The following is a 20,331-nucleotide window of genomic DNA, read 5'->3' as shown; positions in this document are numbered from 1 at the left end:
CATGAATTATTGCTACCTTTTCAAATAATCTCCTGATAGATGCAAATATCTACTATCAAGTGAGGAAGAAGCTACCTACACCACTGGTGGCTCAGTTTTTTTTCTAAACCATACCATAGTTACTCTTTTAACAGACATACTTTATCAAGGCGAAGATAAAAATAAATGGTAGAAAAACTCATTTTTACAAAATTCAACAAGCTGTATGAATTTAATGTTAGTTAAATATCATGTTAATTATTTTTTTTAATTTTTTGCTTTTGCATTCACAAAATTATACAGTTATCTGGGGGTTATGTGTTTAAAGAAGTGGCATGTGAACTAAGGGAATACAAAAAATAAGTATGACAGGTGGATTTCTCACCTGCCTATTCAACTTTTGGACAAGGATCCCAAGGAATGGAATTTTCACTATCTACTAGAGAAGCAGACTTGAAACTGACCTTCTGGATGATATTCTTACCAGAACAATGTTTAAATATTGTTCTAAAAGCTCTAGTGCCTGGGCTGGATCCAGTCATGGTATTCAACTAATTTAATAACCAGTTCTCTGCCTTAATGACTGTCTGAAGTAAAAAAACAAAAGATATACTGAAAGGTAGTTTATTATTTTATGCATTGAATGCTTAAATAAGAACAATACAGATGTATATAAAACTAGATTATGTTATAAGGGTTTTTAAATATTAATGAAAAATATTAAATAATAGTCATAATCTCTCGTGGAAATTTTGGGCATAACACAAAGCTGAAACAAATGACAACTTGTCACCCCCTGGTTGTTTAGCACTTTTCTGTTTACATTATATGTTTGTTTACTGAAGTAACAAATGCAAGGGAATTAAAATGTATTTTAGCAAAGGTATAATGAGTTTTACAAAGTGAATAAATACATATTACAAGCATAGTTCAGTCAATTTTTTTCACCTATGGACAGAATGAACATTACTACGGGTGCTTAGAATAGGCTGTTGCGCAGATGAATGTTAAAAAAGACTAAGCGATGTAAATTTGTTGTTTTCGCATTGAGCAGCTGCCCAGGTGCCCACCTTAAAGAGCATCCTGATTACAAGTGTGATTTTAACAACTAGTTCGCTAAACTCAACAAAAAAATTAAGTATCGGTTCTGCCGAACAAGTGTGAACCAGTTGAATCCTACCACTGGATGAATCTGACCATCAGCATGCAAAATGTTGACTACTATCCAGCTCAGGGTTCGCTGGATCTGAGCTCTGTAACTGGTAGGCTTTCTGACCCTGGGCAAGTAGCTTAACCTCAGTTTTGTCATTTATAAAATGGGGAAGATAAGAGTATGTTTTTATTGTTGTGAGACTAGATTTAGGTAAGGAACACAAAGTCTTTAGAACTTGTAATATATCAATATGTTAACTAGTGAATGGATATAGAAAGTAGTAGGGGAAACCCCAAATCTAATATGTAGATCTTTAATAAACTTCAAAGGCCAAGACTATTTTGGGATTTTTTAGAACCAATACAAACATGAGTCCCTGTGAAGACAGGTCCAGGACGCTTCCTGAGTGAGAAAGCATTCCCAGGTCTACACATCCAAGAGAACAGGAAACCTCAATATCTGAATGGCCTCAATTTTATTGTCTATGAGAATTTGGATTACTTTTGGACCTAGAGTCCATGTATGGGTTTAAGGAGAGAGGTGAGAACTCCCTAAATTTGATTGTAAAATAATATTTGTGTTGACTATTCTTCAGAGAAAACCCTTGGGTTTCATCATATTTTCAAATCTTGGTGTTTTCATAACTGATCAAAGGTTGAGAAGGACTGCTCTAGTATCTTGAAGAAACATTTTTTCCCTTTTAAAAGATTTTATTTGGAAATCCAGATTCCTTCATCCTTCTCGACCCCAGCCCCAATGCTGTCTGTTCAAGTCTAGATTTATTCCCTAATTCTTTTCATTGTCCGGGTATAAACCTTGCTTCTTATCTCCAACTTGCCTTTTCACAAAAACCTTTCTTCAAACTACAATGTTTTACTCAGCAACTTAGTCTGCTCCTGTGGCTCTGGTAAAACGCTTTCTGCCACCTCCACTTGTTGAAACTAAGAAGGACCTAGGAAAATGTCTTTTATGTGTATAATTATTTGGGCAATCTCCACTAATAGTTGGCCATGCCCATGGTTCAAGAAGGCATTGTGCACAATTCTACAGCACATCATCTGTGCATCTGAAATCTGTATAATTTTGTTAGCCAATGTCACCCTAATATAGACAATAAAAAAGAAAAAAATACAGCATGGATTTAAAAAAAATAAAAATAAAAAATAATAAAAAGTCAATGCCAGACAGCTCTCAGTTGGTTAAAGTGGCATCTCAACATGCAGAGATTGCCAGTTCAATCCTCAAGGAGGGCACATATAGGAACAGATTGATGTTTCTGTCTCTTTCAATTTCCTCTTTCTAACATCAATAAAATTAAAAATTAACCTCAAAAATAAATTAAAAAATAAAAATCCCACTCACCCACTCTTAATAATTTGGTATCAAAAGAAATGGGATCATACTAAAAAGAAAAGGAAAAAAAAAAGCATTGTATTGAGTCATCCTTGTAGGCATGTAATCACATAGTTTGAAACGGAGGGTATTGTATAATACTCAGTGCCTGAGATTTTCTACTCAGAGAAAAACCTGTTTTAACTAAAGATTTTGAACCACGTGCAAATGTACACAGAACAAGGAGAATTATCACTCACCTACACTGTAGTCTAAATGAAGGATCTAAGGATTGGTTTGGGGAGGGTGAGAGAAGGGAAAAGGTACTGAATTCATGAGAAAGTGCAGTAAAGAAGTAGATCCATAAGGGTGTAGGGCAGTGGTTCTCAAACTTTTTGAAGTTGGGGCACATTTAAAATCCTACAAATAATCGTAGGCACACTATATACAAATTTCTGAGAAATATGTTATGATAATTAAGTCAAATATTAAAGAAAAAATATATAAAATCCAAGCATGCCTTTAGGGTAATTAAATGAAATAAATATGACAAAATTAAATTTATTATGACATTAAAAACATTTTTATGGGCCCTAGCCGGTTGGCTCAGCGGTAGAGCGTCAGCCTGGCGTGCGGGGACCCGGGTTCGATTCCCGGCCAGGGCACATAGGAGAAGTACTCATTTGCTTCTCCACCACCCCCCCTCCTTCCTCTCTGTCTCTCTCTTCCCCTCCCACAGCCAAGGATCCACTAGAGCAAAAATGGCCCGGGCGCTGGGGATGGCTCCTTGGCCTCTGCCCCAGGCGCTAGAGTGGCTCTGGTCATGGCAGAGCGACGCCCCAGAGGGGCAGAGCATCGCCCCCTGGTGGGAAGAGTGTCGCCCCTGGTGGGCGTGCCGGGTGGATCCCGGTGGGGTGCATGCAGGAGTCTGTCTGACTGTCTCTCCCCGTTTCCAGCTTCAGAAAAAAAAAGCCCCCCAAAAAAAACATTTTTATGTTACATTTTTTGAGGTATGCTTTTTAGAATTTGTAAAAAAGAGGGATTAAAAATTAAAAAAATGACAAGAAGTTATCTTTATATATATATATGTATATATATATATGTGTATATATATATATATATATATATATATATACATATATATATATATATGAATTCTTAGTAAGATTTAGTAAAATCAGCAGGTCCTGGTGTCAATGTGTTAAGTTTTTTCATTCTTGTGTTTATGAGAAACATGAGCCTGATGTGTCCTAGCAATTTCTTCAATGTTTGGGCATATATGTGAAAGGCAAACTCTCATTTCCTTGTCAATACCTTGAAGAATTCCTCTCTTTTTACTCTTAATTGTGTTGAGTACAGAAAACCCCCACCATACATATCATCTTAACTTTACACCAAACAAAGGATAGAAGAAACTTGCCACCAGTCTTTCTGGGGAACATGGGGGTAGTGTAAACAATCCAGCACCCCAGCTTAACAGCTTTTTGTAACCTAATCAAGCAAGTGAGGTGGGGTCTTGGGCAGACTCAGCTTACAGCAAATTCCCCACACCTCTGTCCCCCAAAAATCTGAACTCCAAAAACCTTGTTGGTTTTTTGGTCCCCAACAGGCACATATTTCTCTGGAATACCATGGGGCACACCTGGAAATCTTCTAGGGAGCAGACTTTGGGAACCACTGGTGTAGGATATGGAGTGGAGTGAAGCAAATGAACATAAACTTCTGACTTCCAATTTTTCACAATGTGTATTTGGACCTGGGTTATCATTGTAAGTATGTTGAAATCATGAGTGCTTCCTACTTTGTGTCTTTATTTTATCCCTGGAAACAAAAGGGCAGGGGGAAGAACAAGGGGCTGCTGTTTGACATGCAGCTCTAGCTAAGTTGCTGAGAAGAGAAAGGAGGGAAGAATGAACTCGTGATTGAGTGCCTGCTATCTGTCAGTTACCAAGAATGTCCACATCACATCAGCATTAGTTGTTGGAGAGGGTTGAAATGTCTTACTGAGCAGAGCTGTGGCATGCTGAAAATGAAGGGAAACTCATTCAGAAGTAGGGAATTAGTGAGAACCAGCCAAAATGCATAAAATAAGTTCATTTAGCCATCCTATCCCTAGCATTAGTGTCTCCTTTTCAACAACTGTGGAACTGAAAATCAGAGTAACTGACTTCCCTAAGATCCCACAGCTAATTTTTGGTAAAGGTAAGTATGAGCTCTCCTTTGTCCAAGAAAAGACACATACCTTCCTGCACCAACATAGCATGCAAAAGAGATAAAATGGGGATGTTTGAATATGGGTGGTCATTTCAGTAAGTAAACTTCAGATATTAACCTACATGGATGCTTATTTTGTAGAGGAACTCAAGTAAGAAGGAAGGTACCATGTGGTACAGTGTGTATCATTTTACCTTGGCAGCTTCCAATATAGAAATAAAACAAAAGAAATAAAAAGAAGGAAACCAAAGTAGCTGAAAGCTATAGATTCTGAAGAGTTCAAAATACAAAAATTATATTCTAGCTTAGAATTTGTCTTAATGAGAAAGACTCAATCAATGGAAAGGTACAGATGAGATCATTTAAAAGTCAAGTTTCCTTTTGTTTTTTGTTTGTATAAAAAGGAACCAACTTTTTGCTCATCTGTAATATTCTGCTGCATAAAGAAGATTGAACACTGAATAGCATTTTAATATGTTATTGGCATCTTTCCCTTTTCATATCCTACATGTTGATTGTAAAATCATCCAGAGAGACTGATAACTGCAATATATTACAATATCTCAACTTCAAATTAATTTCATAACAGTGCAGTAGAGCCAGATATTCTTTGCTCAAAGAAGTAACTCAAAGATGGTAATATTATTTTTCTTTGCTCTTTGAAATCTCAGGTCTGATACATAGATATTAATTAGATACCTATCTAGACTTTACCTCCATGTGATCCATTACTTGCTTCAGAAATTACCACCTTCTCTCAAATGTTCAATTCTCCAGCAGGTAGATGGAGTAACTCTCTGCATGTGCCCCCAGGATGAGCCTTACAGAGCAGTGTGAGCAGGGGAATTGTGTTAGCTGTGAAACTCATGTTTCCAAAATTTCCATTACACATCAGAGTTCCAACTTGAGTTGGTGGGCCCATGTAGTCACAGCCTAAGCCAATAACCACATGAATGAACAAGTCAAGGTGATGACCAACTAGTACAAGAGCATAAGTCCTCCTGTCCCATAGCCCAAGCTCCCCTACCTGAGGAAAGAGAGTTAAGAGCACATTTTTCCTTCTCCAGCACTTGAGGGAAGAGGTTATGAAGAAATAACCTGGAACCTTCTTCCATCTGAGTCTCACGATTCATCTAACTGTCATAATCGGAAGCTCAAAAAAATTTCAGTTTTCGATCCCTTTCCTGTAGATCTGTACTGTTCAAAATGGTGGTTACTAGCCACATGTAACCATCTAAATTTAACTTACTTAAAATTGAATAAAATTACTTGTAATTAAGTTGGATTAAAATTTAATTCCTCAGTCACACTGGCCACATTTCAGTTGCTCACTATCCACAGGTAGCTAGAGGCATGGTATCAGAGAGTGCAGATGAAGAATATTTCCATTATCACATAAATTTCTCTTCAACAGCTCCGCTCTAGACCTCATATGACTCTGAGCTTGAAGGAAGAACAGCATATTGATTAGTCTCAGTGAGAAAGAAATGTATTTCAGGATGGAATTTGTAGGGATAAATGCTTATTGTTTTGGTTTGGTACAGTGCACTATGAAGAGATCATCTTTCAATCTCTGGTTTTCTGCAACAGTCTCAATTTTATGGGCATACCTTTAGGGTATTTTTTAATTCTCTAATACAACAATGTAAAGTAAAAAACGAGCTAGAGAAAACAGGGCAAAGACATTTCAGAGGATATAAATGTATATTGAATCTTTTCCCACTTTTAAACTTAGAAACACTTTTTTTGTGCAGAGTATCTTAATTCTCATTTAGAAAATATGACCACAGAACTGTAAAAAGAATTTCTTATAATTAATAATAATCTAAAATTCATATATTGGATTATTATTTATTTGTTCGTTTGGCAATTTTTTTTTAATGAGAGAGACAGAGACAGAGAGAGGGACAGGTAGGGACAGACAGACAGGAAGGGAGAGAGATGAGAAGCATCAATTCTTCGTTGTGGCACCTTAGTTGTTCATTGATTGCTTTCTCATATGTGCCTTGACCGGGGAGAATACAGCAGACTGAGTGATCCCTTGCTCAACCAGCGACCTTGGGCTCAAACCAACAACCTTGAATTCAAGCCAGCGATGATGGGGTCATGTCTATGATCTCATACTGAAGCCAGCAACCCCGCGCTCAATCTGGTGAGCCTGCCCTCAAGCCAGTGACTTCAGGGTTTCAAACTTGGGTCCTCTGTGTCCCAGTCCAATGCTCTATCCACTGTGGCACCGTTTGGTCAGGCCATTGACAAACATTTTTAAGCATCTACTATATGTCAAGCACTGGTTTAGGCTCTTGGAATATAGCAATAAACCAACCAAGATTTTTACTTTGCAGAAGTTTATATCTTAGTGGGTGGAGACAGAATGCAAAAAATAAATATCATAAATTAGTGAATATTTTGGAATATATGGATATGATATGTTTCATGAAAAAAAAAGCACAGTAAAGATCATTCACAGTACTTGGTGGTAATGTTAGTGGTTCAGGCAGGCCAGGGTATAGGCATGCTTTCACAGGGTAAATTTTTTATTATATAAGAGTACAATTAAACCCCAGGCTGGGCAAAATGTATATTATATATACAAACAAACTTCTGTCACAACAAGTGTTGGTAAGGATGTGACAAACAAGGTAATCCCATTCAATATTCATGGGATTGCCTTTTTGGAGGGGAATATGGAAGTATCTATCACCCTTGGTCATAGCAATTCTACTTCCAAATTTCTTTATCAGTCAGGATAGGCAGTGTTATTTGGAAAAACAAAGAATTCCAAAATCTTAGTGCCTTGTAACAAAAATGTTTATTTCCATATGTATTCTTGTTCACCAAAAGACCTGTTCCTCACAATAGACATGAATCTCACAAAATTATATCAAATGAAAGAAACCAGATATGAAAGAATAAATACTACATGTGGTAAGCAGAATTCTGAGATGGCCCTCCAAGATTCTTGGAGCGTGGTGTACACATATTTTTCACTAATTATTCAGTCAAACATTAACCTAGATACTGTTATAAAAAATTTTTTCAGACCAAATTAAAACCCCAAGTCAGGTAAGCTTGAATTAATCAAAAGAGTCATTTATTTATTTATTTATTTATTTATTTATTATTAATTGAATTAATTAAGATGACATTGCTTCTCAAAACTACACAGGTTTTGGCCGTGGTCAGCGACTCAGTGGATAGAGAGTTGGCCAGGCATATCAATGTTCCAGGTTCTATTTCTCCACCTCACTCTTTCTCTTCCTCTTTCTTTCTGGCAGCCAGTGGCTCAATTGATTTGAATGTAGTCCCAAGTACTGCGGATAGCTTGATTGGAGCACATCATACCTAGATGAGGTTGTCAGGAGATCCTAGTCAGGTGCATGTAGGAGCTTGCCTCACTGTCTCACCTCCTCTCACATAAAAAAACACAGGTTTTGGCCCTGGCTGGTTGGCTCAGTGGTAGAGCGTCGGCCTGGCATGCAGGAGTCCCAGGTTCAATTCTCGGCCAGGGCACACAGGAGAAGCGCCCATCTGCTTCTCCACCCCTTCCCCTCTCCTTCCTCTCTGTCTCTCTCTTCCCCTCCCGTAGCCAAAGCTCCATTGAAGCAAAGTTGGCCTGGGTGCTGAGGATGGCTCTGTGGCCTCTGCCTCAGGCGCTATAATGGCTCTGATTGCAAGAGAGCGACGCCCCAGATGGGCAGAGCATCGCCCCCTGGTGGGCATGCTGGGTGGATCCTGGTCAGGTGCATGCGGGAGTCTGTCTGACTGCCTCCCCATTTCCAACTTCAGAAAAATACAAAAAAAAATTTACAGGTTTCAAGTGTACAACTCAATTAAATACCAAATGCACACTGTATCGTGCAACCTCTGACCCAAGCAAACCATGGATGGACCTGGGGATTATTATGCTAAGTTAAATAAACCAGGTAAAGAAAGACAAATATTGTATGATCTTACTTATATGTGGAATCCAATGAACACAATAAAGTGATGAACAAAATAGAAACAGACACACACACACAAAACAGACGGAGAGTTGTAAGAGAGGAGAGGGATGAGGAAGACTGGATGATAGGTGAAAAGATTAGCCCAGAAACTTATATACAGAAGGCATAGACACAGACAGCAGTGTGGTAATAGCCAGAGTGCAAACGGGGTGGGCACAAAGTGAACAAATGAGTTCTTTTAAAGCAGAGCCTGTTCTCTGCCCAGCTGCAGAAGAGTAAATCAGAGAGTTGAAGCACAAGGGAGGTTAACATGAGAGAAGTTCTCTGTTGCTGGCTTTAACATAGAGGAGGCCTTGTGACAAGAAATGTGAGTGCCCTGTAGTTGCTGAGAATGACCCCTGTTTGACAATCAGCAAGAAAATGAAACCTCAGCCCTAAAACTACAAGGAAATTATTTCTTTCAACAACCAGCAAACATGGGAAAGCACCTAAGCTCTAGATGAGAGTCCAGACCTGGACTATTAATATATATATATACATTTTTTTATTTATTCATTTTAGAGAAGAGAGAGAGAGAGAGAGAAGGGAGGAGGAGCAGGAAGCATCAACTTCCATATGTGCCTTGACCAGGCAAGCCCAGGGCTTCGAACTGGGGACCTCAGCATTTCCGGGTCGACGCTTTATTCACTGCGCCACCACAGGTCAGGCCAGACCTGGACTCTTGATTTCAACCCCGTAAGGCCAAGATAAGAGAATTCGACCTCACAGGGCCTGAATTTCTTACCTACAAAAACTGTGTTTTAAGCTATTGGGTTTGTGGTAATTTGGTACACAGCAACATAAATCTAATATATTGTATGATTCGATTTATATAAGGTACAAAAGTGGGCAACACTAATTTATGCTGATGTAAACAAGAATAGTGCCAACTATTGGGAGTTTATTGATTGGAAAGGGGCAGAAAAGAGGGTTTTGGGGTGATGTAATATTTCAGGACATGAGTGCTAATCGCATGTGTGTTCAGTTTGAAAACATCAAGCTGTACACTTATCTCATGTTCCTTTGCATTTATAGTTTAATAAAATATTAAAACACACATATAAAACATACCTTTTATTTTTTAAAAATCCATTCAAAACAACACTATGTTTTTGTATATGTGTATTCATAAATGCACTTCCTTACAAAAACCTCTAACCTACAAAACAAACTAAAAACAGTGATTATTACCTTAAGTAAAGGAATGAAATTGTATACAGGTGAAGAGAATTTTTGTGTTTTCTATCATAATTGAAATCTTATTGAGTTTTCAGTTGTGAATTAATTGGGTAATTAAAAACATGAAGGTAGAGCCTGACCTGTGGTGGCGCAGTGGATAAAGCGTTGACCTGGAAATGCTGAGATCGCCGGTTCGAAACCCTGGGCTTACCTGGTCAAGGCACATATGGGAGTTGATGCTTCCAGCTCCTCCCCCCTGTCTCTCTCTCCTCTCTCTCTCTCTCTGACTCTCTCTCTCTCCTCTCTAAATTGAATAAATAATAAAAAATAAAAAAAACATGAAGGTAGAAGAAATAGTAAATAAAATATAAATATTTAATAACTTATCTCTGAAAAAAGGAATTCTTGGCCAGAGTAGATGTAAACACTCTCCAGGATTTGAAAGACACAAAGAAGGACCCAGCCATCTCTCTTGTCTTGTTCAGTGACAAGAGCTGCCATTCATTGGATACTTATTCTTTGCCAGATCTTATAAAAGGTATATTACATATATTATCTCTCTAATTTTTCTGGAATACTTTACAAGATAGCTGATTATTATTATTTCCATTATCTAGAGGAAGAAAGTGAGGCTCTGGAAGGCTAAGTACTTGCCTAAGACCATACATCTCATAAAGAAAAAGACTGAGATCCGAAGCCTGGTCTGATTTCAGAGAGTGTTTTATTTCTACTACAGTTGCCTGCTCCTTCTATGGTCTTATTGAATCTGAGGCAGTATAAGTCAAAATCTCTTTTTTTCCTATTTATTTATTTATATTTTAAGTGTACAGTCCAGCAACTTGCCCCCTTCTTTGTCTTGCATATTCTTTCTATTTTAATTATTCTTTTTCAAGTTCAGCTGAATTCAATATTATACTAGTTTCAGGTGTACTACATAGTGATTAGACATTTATGTAACCTATTGAGTGATTCCCCCCAACAACAAGTTTAGTACCCATTTGGCAGCATACACAGTTATTACAATAATGTCTTATAATTTATTAACTTTACCTTTTAAAAAAAATTTTATTTATTGATGTTAGTGAGAGAGAAGGGAGAGAGAGAGATAGAGGAACATTGATCTGTTCCTATATGTCCCTTGACCAGTGATCGAACCAGCAATCCCTGTGCTTCTGGACCACACTACCCAATCGAGCCATCTGTCCAGTGCAATGATTTACTCATTTTAAACTGCACTTTTTGGAAAGGGATTCTCTGAGTCCCTAACACCTTGTCTGAAGTAACACCTAAGGTGATCATCGGGTTTCTTTTTTCTCCCGTATGTGTTGAAACACACTTTGAAGTATGGGAGGGGAGTCTGGAAGAGATGGGCTGATATAGAAAGGGAGATGCTGGGTCTTAGACAGGATTGACTTGGATATATCTTAAAGTTCCTCAGAGTTGGCTGTCACTTAAGATGACTCAGTCTCCTCTTGGAGGCTTGTCTCAACTCAGCTGCAGGTCACACAGGCTTTATGATGTTAATTCCAGTTTGCTTTCAAATGATTCCCCTGTATAGAATATCATTAATAACCTTGATACATGCACTGTAGACATGGAGAGTGAAATCCAATCCCTGTCCTGGGGATTTCAACCCTCAAGACATAAGGGCCAAGCCATCCATTGAATTGCAGAAGACTTTTAATGGAGGCAGCTGACTCAAGCCTGGACTTGACTTGGAATTATTGAATACTGGAGAGTGAGCCTGACACCTGACCTGCAATAGGCTCTGCAAAAGCACTCAGGTTACGGAGATAAAAGAGCAGCCTGCAGCACTGACCAAGAGTCTTGCAGCACACTTCTAAGACAGGAAGGACAATAAAAGAACCTGCATAGAGCATTGTATTTTTTTTGTCTTTGGGAGAGATCTTATGTTCTTTTTTTTTTTAATAATTTTATTTTTAATGGGGTGACATCAATAAATCAGGATACATATATTCAAAGATAACAACTCCAGGTTATCTTGTCGTTCACTTATGTTGCATACCCATCACCCAAAGTCAGATTGTCCTCTGTCACTTTCTATCTAGTTTTCTTTGTGTCCCTCCCCCTCCCCCTTTCCCTCTCCCTCTCCCCCCCCCCTCGTAACCACCACACTCTTATCAATGTCTCTTAGTTTCACTTTTAAGTCCTACCTACGTATGGAATAATGCAGTTCCTAGTTTTTTTTGATTTACTTATTTCACTTCGCATAATGTTGTCAAGATCCCACCATTTTGCTGTAAATGATCCGTCATCATTTCTTATGGCTGAGTAGTATTCCATAGTGTATATGTGCCACATCTTCTTTATCCAGTCATCTATTGACAGGCTTTTTGGTTGTTTCCATGTCCTGGCCACTGTGAACAATGCTGCAATGAACATGGGGCTGCATGTGTCTTTCTGTATCAATGTTTCTGAGTTTTTGGGGTATATACCCAGTAGAGGGATTGCTGGGTCATAAGGTAATTTTATTTTCAGTTTTTTGAGGAACCACCATACTTTCTTCCATAATGGTTGTACTACTTTACATTCCCACCAACAGTGTATGAGGGTTCCTTTTCATCCACAGCTTCTCCAACATTTGTTATTACCTGTCTTGTTAATAATAGCTAATCTAACAGGTATGAGGTGGTATCTCATTGCAGTTTTGATTTGCATTTCTCTAATAACTAACGAAGATGAGCATCTTTTCATATATCCGTTGGCCTTATGTTCTTTTAAATGAAAAATGATCTGTACATACTCCTAAGAGAGAACCTGATTTGTCATTTCAGATTAGTTTTTAGAGTATCGGGAGGTAGGGGTATAGTTTAACCTGAATCTCTTACTCTTGGTTTAAATTTGAGTATTAGGCTACAAAGTCTAGTGTATAATAGAGCATAAATGAATCTTGGAAAATAAAATAATGTCTTGATAGTGAATTTTCTATATCGTGGTAAGTCTCCCTTATTTGACAAAATCTGGCTGTATCAGATAGCCATTTATTGAGGAACTTAGTGTTGAATAAAAATTTTACTACTTAGGCATAAAAAAGATTAAATATTTCTATTTGGGAAAGCATAGCTAGACATTGAGGGTATTATGCTATGTGAAATAAGTCAGAGAGAAAAGGACAAAAATTATGATTTCACACATGTGAAAAAAAACATGGAAAAACAAAACATAAACATAGTTAACATGTATAAACATGTTGTCATAGTTAGACAACAGACTGGTGGTTACTATAGGGGAAGGGGGTGTAGGGAGGGTGAGATGGATAAAGTATGGTGACAGATGGAAATTAGACTTTGGTGGTGAGCATGGACAGATATTGAATTATAATGTTTAACACCTGAAACTTATATAATGTAAAAGAAAACAATGTTACTTCAATTAAAATATAAAACTTTTCAACCAACATAAAATATTTCTGTTTAAGATGTATTGATAATTGTATGAGCAATAAATGTGGATGGTAATCTCACCTAGTCATATTTCCAGACTGTACCCACAAATAAAATTTTCTGTCTTGCATTCTAAACTTATATCATCTTGGCAAATTATTGTTGTCGTCATTGTTGTTAGTTTGCTATTGCTCTGACATTTTAACATCTCAGCTGGCACAAGGTTTGTCTTTGTTAAGAAGGGCAAAAACTGTTCATTTGGTAATTCATTATCGGAATATTTTCCAGAAGACTCTGGAACAACAAAAGTCAGTTTCTACTTTGACTTGCTACCAAATAACTGGTAAGATTTGAAAATATGGAAATATTTAGGGTGAGATGCGAAGTGTTTTTCTATTTTACTTTAGGGGTGTCTTGCTCTCTGTCCTCCCTATGTAAAGCAGCTTGCTTATTGACTTGGTCTAAAAAATCAACTATTTTTTCTCCAACAAGGTTGTGGATATAGACGCATACTGTACTGTGCTTGTTAAGGCTGCACACTGCTCTTTTGATGAAAGACTCCAAAATGTCATGCTCTTGGCACTGCATATTGAAGGTGTGATTTGTATTTCAGGAGAACTAAGCGACTTTTTATACAATCTAATTGAAAACTAAGAGTCTGGGTGCACTGAGCCCAAGGAAAGGTGACAAAAACTATTTCTGTTAGCAAAAAAATCCTCTTTCTGGGACTAAGACAAAAAGGAAGAGGGAGTTTATTGACTGGCTTTTTCAGACCTTTCTAATGTTTGCTAGGAAATTCTAACTATTCCAGCCCACTGTGGAGTGTTCTCTGACATATCACTACAACAGATTACTCAGTCATTTGCTATTCTCATGCCTACACATATGTATGGCCTGGTACCATGACCACGAGGATTCCTATTGAATTCGGCAGATGGCAAAGGAACTGTGGAGCTGGAGGATGGTGGTCTATTCCAATTTATTGGAAGCTTATTAAGATAGGCGAACCAAAAGAAGAAAGAAAAAGAAAAAAATACAAAGGGAAAGGAAAACCTGCTTTTCCCAGTGGAGGGCAAGGGATCAGGAAACAAATCGCACCTCTCAGTGAGGGGCAAGATCTAATCCAATTGCTCCAGAAGGGAAGCACTTATCCTTACAATCATGCTGTTATGTGCTCCTACACTAATTGCACTAAGGGCTTGCTGCCGGTAAACCTGTGAACAAGCCAAACACAGCCATTTCCCCCCCAGCCTGTTAACTGTATTTCTTTACATGGATGGTAAGTTCTCTGAGAACATAGACCAGTCTCTGGTGAGGACATTAGGGTTTCTGGTTAGATGTTGCTAGTGGAAAGAAAACAATACTTTTTAGTTATAATTTGTCAAGTAAGACATAAACTAACATCTCTTGAGCATCTACTCAAGTGATAGATCCTATGTGAGGTGCCTTAGGTATTACCTCATGTTCGCATGTGTACTTGGGAAGATTAAGGGAGTGGTTAGCAGTGGCAACTCCACTCAACCTTTGTGCCCTTAGCCAAGTTCCTTCAGGCCCCAGAGATTCTTTCCTCACCCATAAGGTGGGGCAATAGAAGCTGTTTTGTCAAGTTGTTAAGATCCGGTCAGTGTTTGTGAAAGTATTTAATAAATTGAGAAGCACTAGACTAAATATTATTGTTATTAGACACTATGGGGAGTTTTTTGTTAAGTGAAGAAGTCAAGGTCCTAGGCTTCCAGAAGGTTATTACTAAGTAACCCAGACAAAATTGCTTGTGACACTTCCAAAAAATACAGTATCAGACAAATGTGGGTAACGTTCCAATGTTATGCATATATTGAGTTGTCCAATTAGCAGTGTTTGGATCTCTGCTTCACTCTTTACTAAAACTTAGGCTCTAGGCTCCTGCCTGCTATCTCTGTCAGTGCCCTCAGAGTATATACCTGAGTGTACACACATACACATGATCACTCTTTTCCCAGCCCTCATGCATAAGATGATGCCTCTTCAAGTCTCTTGATATTTCATTTTGGGACAGGATGCTTCATACTCTCCAGCTTTTTAGCTGCCCACACATCCTTTAGCTGGATGAGGATAATTGGAGCAATGGAGTTGCTACAGGGTGTGGAATTAGACAGATTTTGGGTTCAAGTCCCGGCTCCACTATTTCCTCTGAATGTCAATTTACTCATCTTCAATATAAGTACAAAACTAACTACCTCATGGGGTTACTGGGTAAGTTAGTTGAGCAAAGGCATGTAAACTGTTTAGAAAAGAGCCAGATATATATAAATAATAGGTTTTCAGGACAGGACTTTTTTTTTTTTTTTTACAGAGACAGAGGGAGAGGGATAAATAGGGACAGACAGACAGGAACAGAGAGAGATGAGAAGCATCGATCATTAGTTTTTCATTGTGAAACCTTAGTTGTTTATTGATTGCTTTCTCATATGTGCCTTGACTGTGGGGCTACAGTAGACCTAGAAATTTCTTGCCCGAGCCAGCCACCTTGGGTCCAAGCTGGAGAGTTTTGCTCAAACCAGATGAGCCCGCGCTCAAGCTGGCGACCTACGGGTCTCAAACCTGGGTACTCTGCATCCCACTCCGATGCTCTATCCACTGTGCCACTGCCTGGTCAGGCAGGACATGATCTATTATTGGTATAGTTTGCCACGCATACTAAGGTCAGTTTACAAGAGACACCATCAAGTCCAGCCATCCCTTATCACTGTGCAGAGCACAGGAGCTGGAATCCTAGATGTGTTGCTCTCCCCTTGACCATCCCATTACATTTCTAACTTACCAGCTGCATTTTGTCTCCTCACTAAGGGTTTAAATATTGCCTCCTGCTTCAGATAAATCCTTCACAAAATGATAGCCAATAAGGCAACTTTCTTCAGTGAGGATGAATGTTGAGTATCTTTAAAATTTGTTTGGATTTTATTGGGGTGGCATTGGTTAATAAAATGATATAGGTTTCAGGTGTACAATTCTATAATCTATCATCTGTATATTGTATTATGTGTTCACTACCCAAAGTTATGTCTCCTTCCATCTCCATTTATCCCTCCTTTACCCTCTTCTATCTTTCTTCACCCCCCTTTACCTCTGGTAATCACCACACTGTTGTCTGTGCCTATGAGTTTTTTTTTTTTGTTGTTGTTTAATACCTTCATTTTTTGCCTGACCAGGTGGTGGAGTAGTGGATAAAGCATCAGGCTGAGATGCAGAGGACCCAGGTTCGAAACCCCGAGGTTGCCAACTTGAACACGGGCTCATTTGGCTTCAGTGGGGACTCACCAGCTTGAGCTGGTTGCTGACTTGAGCATGGGATCATAGATATGACCTCATGGTGACTGGCTTGAGCCCAAGGCCACTGGCTTGAAGCCAAAGGTCACTGGCTTCAGCAAGTGATCACTCACTCTACTGTAGCACCCTGTCAAGGCACGTATGAAAAAGCAATCAATGAACAACTAAGGATGCTAAGGAGCCGTAGCGAAAAATTGATGCTTATCATCTCTTTCCCTTCCTGCCTGTCTGTCCGTATCTATCCTTCTCTCTGTCTCTCTCTCTGTCTCTGTCACACATACACACACACAAAAATACGTTCACTTTTTTCACCCAGCTACAACTCCCCTTACCTCTGACAGCTCTCAGTCTGTTCTCTGTATCTATGAGTCTGTTTTTATTTTGTTGTTAGTTTATTTTGTTCATTAGATTTCACACAGAAGTGATATCATATGAAACTTTTTTCTCTAACTGGCTTATTTTATCTAGCATAATACTTTCTAGGTCAATTCATGCTTTTGGAAAAAGTAGGCTTTCCTTATATATTTTTGGCTAAGTAGTATTCTATTATATAAATGTACCACACTTTTTTTGTCTATTCATCTACTGATGCATACTTGGGCTGCTCCCAAATCTTGGCTATTGTAAATAATGCTGCAATGGACATAAGGGTCCATAGACTCTTTTGAATTAGTGTTTTGTGTTTCTTCAGTTATATTTCTAGAAGTTGAATCACCAGCTCGTAAGGCAGTTCTATTTTAAAATTTTTGAGGTAAGTCCATAACACTTTCTACAGTGTCTGCACTAATCTTCATTTCCAATACCAAGTTCGAACTCCCAGCCCCTGCTTTAATGTTGTAGCTGTCTATATACTAAAGCTATTTGGGGAAATGTGGATCTTGAAAATATGTACATAAAAAAGTATTGTATTCTCCCATGTATAAGACACATCTTAATTTTGGGGCCCAAAATTTGAAAAAAAAACTATTACATAAAGTTATTGAACTCAAGTTTTATTCATCATAAAATTCATACAACTCCTCATCACTGTCAGATATCCCATCCATTAGCTTGTCCTCATCTGTGTTTGATGATGAACCACTGTCTTCAACAATGAGAGAAAAAGCAAGCATGAAAAAGCAGGAAATGTAAGTAAAAAAAAATCTACAGCCACTGTATAAGACGTACCCAGTTTTTAGACCCCAATTTTTCGAAAAAGGGTAAGTCTTATACATGGTGGAATACAGGTAAGTTCTCCAAGTTTTGCTATAAAGACCAGCTAAGGACTTTATTAGCCTCTAGTCTGGATTTCTCTTATTAAAAATTAATTTTCATTTACTCTGTGACATGTACAATTTCTCTAAACTAATTTATTTATTTTTCTTTGTTACTCTTGTAAGACATTCCATTTCGAGCCCATTTGAGTGACAAAGAAATCCTTTTCCTAGGAGCAATCTGTTCTCAAGGCTAGCTTTCTCCAAATCCTTCATGTTACTCTGGAATATAATTTTCAGCTACTATATTTTATTATTCAAAATTAGAGCTTCCCAAGAGACCAGTCAGGAGATTAGCAATGAGTATGCTCCTCTCTTGCCAAGATTGCAGAGTACCAAAAAAAATGGTAAGCAGTAGGCCAGGCAAGGCAATTCTTATTGTTATTAGTATCATTATTAAAATCTACCTAGAGCTTTTGTGTCAGCTGGAGGTCAGTCCTCAACTCTTTCCCCCAATCTTTCAGTTTTTACTTTCACCCAAGTCAGTAGGCTTATTTTAAAGTCTTTTACTTACTCATGTAAGCTAAGAAAGTTTGCTCCTCAGTTAAGTGTTTCTGCAGTTTTAACTCAGCTACTAGCTGGGGGTTCAACTTTAATATTGTGTTTTGCCGACATAAAGGCTAAAGAGACTGGTGTCCTTCCAAAGCTGTTCTCATTAGCTAGCTTAGCTTAAATCACAGAAAGCTCCTGCTGGAATGGGCCTTCGGGGTAATATAATGCAGCCCCTCAGTTTACCAAGGTCAGCAAGTAAATCCCTGAGACATCAAGCAATGGGCTCAGGGTCACACAGTGAGTTTGAGACAAAATGGAGACTTCAAACATTGTTTTTGTGGCATCCAGCTAAGTGCCCTTTCTACCTGCCACTGTGAGCTAATACTGCCCCCAAAGGGCTCAATGAATGAATGGGCTTGCCCAGATATGACTCATACAGGATGAATGCAGAATTGATCCTGATTTTCTTTATCTTTTTTTTATTTTTGTATTTTTCTGAAGTGAGAAGCGGAGAGACAGAATCCCGTATACATCCGACCTGGATCCACCCAGAATGCCCACTACGGTACGATGCTCTGCCCATCTGGAGCATTGCTGCGTTGCAACTGGAGCTATTATAGTGCCTGAGGCAGATGCCATGGAGTCATCCTCAGCTCCTGGTCCAACTTGGCTCCAGTGGAGCCTTGGCTATGGGAAGGGAAGAGAGAGATAGAGAGAAAGGAGAGGGGGAAGAGTGGAAAAGCAAATGGGTTCTTCTCTGTGGCCTGGCTGGTAATTGAACTGATCCTGTTTTTCAATCTGACTGCTGTGGTTTGACCAGTTGATCAAATCAAAACTGCTTTGGCCAGCCTGACCAGGTGGTGGTGCAGTGGATAAAGCATCAGACTATGAGACGGAGGACCCAGGTTCAAAATCCTGAGGTCGCCAGCTTGAGCACGGGTTCATCTGGTTTGAGCAAAGCTCACCAGCTTGAGCCCACGGTCACTGGCTTGAGCAAAGTGTTACTCGGTCTGCTGTAGCCCTTCAGTCAAGGTGCTACAAAGAAAAAATGATGCTTCTCACCTCTCTCCTTGTCTGTCACTATCTAGCCCTCTCTCTGACTCGCTCTCTCTCTCTCTGTCTCTGTCAAAAAAAATTGCCTTGGCCAGATCAACTATTAACTTTTGAAGAGACTGGAGCTTAAAATTAGTATCCATAGTTTAGAATCAGGTTGGCCTTGTAAGTTCTCCACTTATAATCTTATTCTACTCTCCATCTCAGCTTCTCAAGCATCTCCTCTACTACATTGTTATACACATTCCATAGTATATCATTCTAGCAATTCATCATCAGGGATAAATATTTCCCTCTTCTTCACTTGTAGATGTCTCTTGAGAGAGGTAATGTGTACATGTCCTACCACTCAGTATGATTGAATGGATCAGAAATTGTCCTCCCCTACAGGACACCAGCTAGGAGAGCACTAGAAATGTCAGAAGAGAGGGTGAGAAAAGAGAGCAAATAAAGAAATGGGATGAAGGCAAAGCCAGCCTAAGTCACAACTAGGCCCATAGCCAACCACCTGTCATTAAATATGTGTGTGTTACTATTGTGGGAAATATACCAAAGAGCTCAAGCCAAAGCTATTGAGAGTTGAAAGGGAGGAGAAATAAAGCTATAGAAGGTCTCCTTTCAGGAACTAGACTAAATGCTTCCAGTCAATTATTTTAGTTAACTCACATGACAACCCAATGAGGTAACTGTCATTAACCCCATTTTCATGGATGAGAAAACTAAGGCTCTAAGAGAGTTCAGGGAGTCCTGACTAAATCCCAGGGTCGTGGCTCTCCAAACCTATGTTTTCTTTTCTTTTAAAAAGCTCATTTGAATTTGGATTCCTTTTTACTAAAGGAGTTTTTCAAAGGTATCTAGTCAGGCTATTTTATGAGCAGAAACTGAGGTCCAAAGAAGTGAAGTGATTGTCACAGGAGCAGAGTCTGTCTTGTGTATAGTCCCCAGGGTTATCATATCTTTAAAAACCCTACATTAACTAA

The sequence above is a fragment of the Saccopteryx leptura genome, chromosome X (genome assembly GCF_036850995.1).
Source record: "Saccopteryx leptura isolate mSacLep1 chromosome X, mSacLep1_pri_phased_curated, whole genome shotgun sequence".
Taxonomy (NCBI): Eukaryota; Metazoa; Chordata; class Mammalia; order Chiroptera; family Emballonuridae; genus Saccopteryx; species Saccopteryx leptura.
This window is presented reverse-complemented; position numbering follows the sequence as displayed.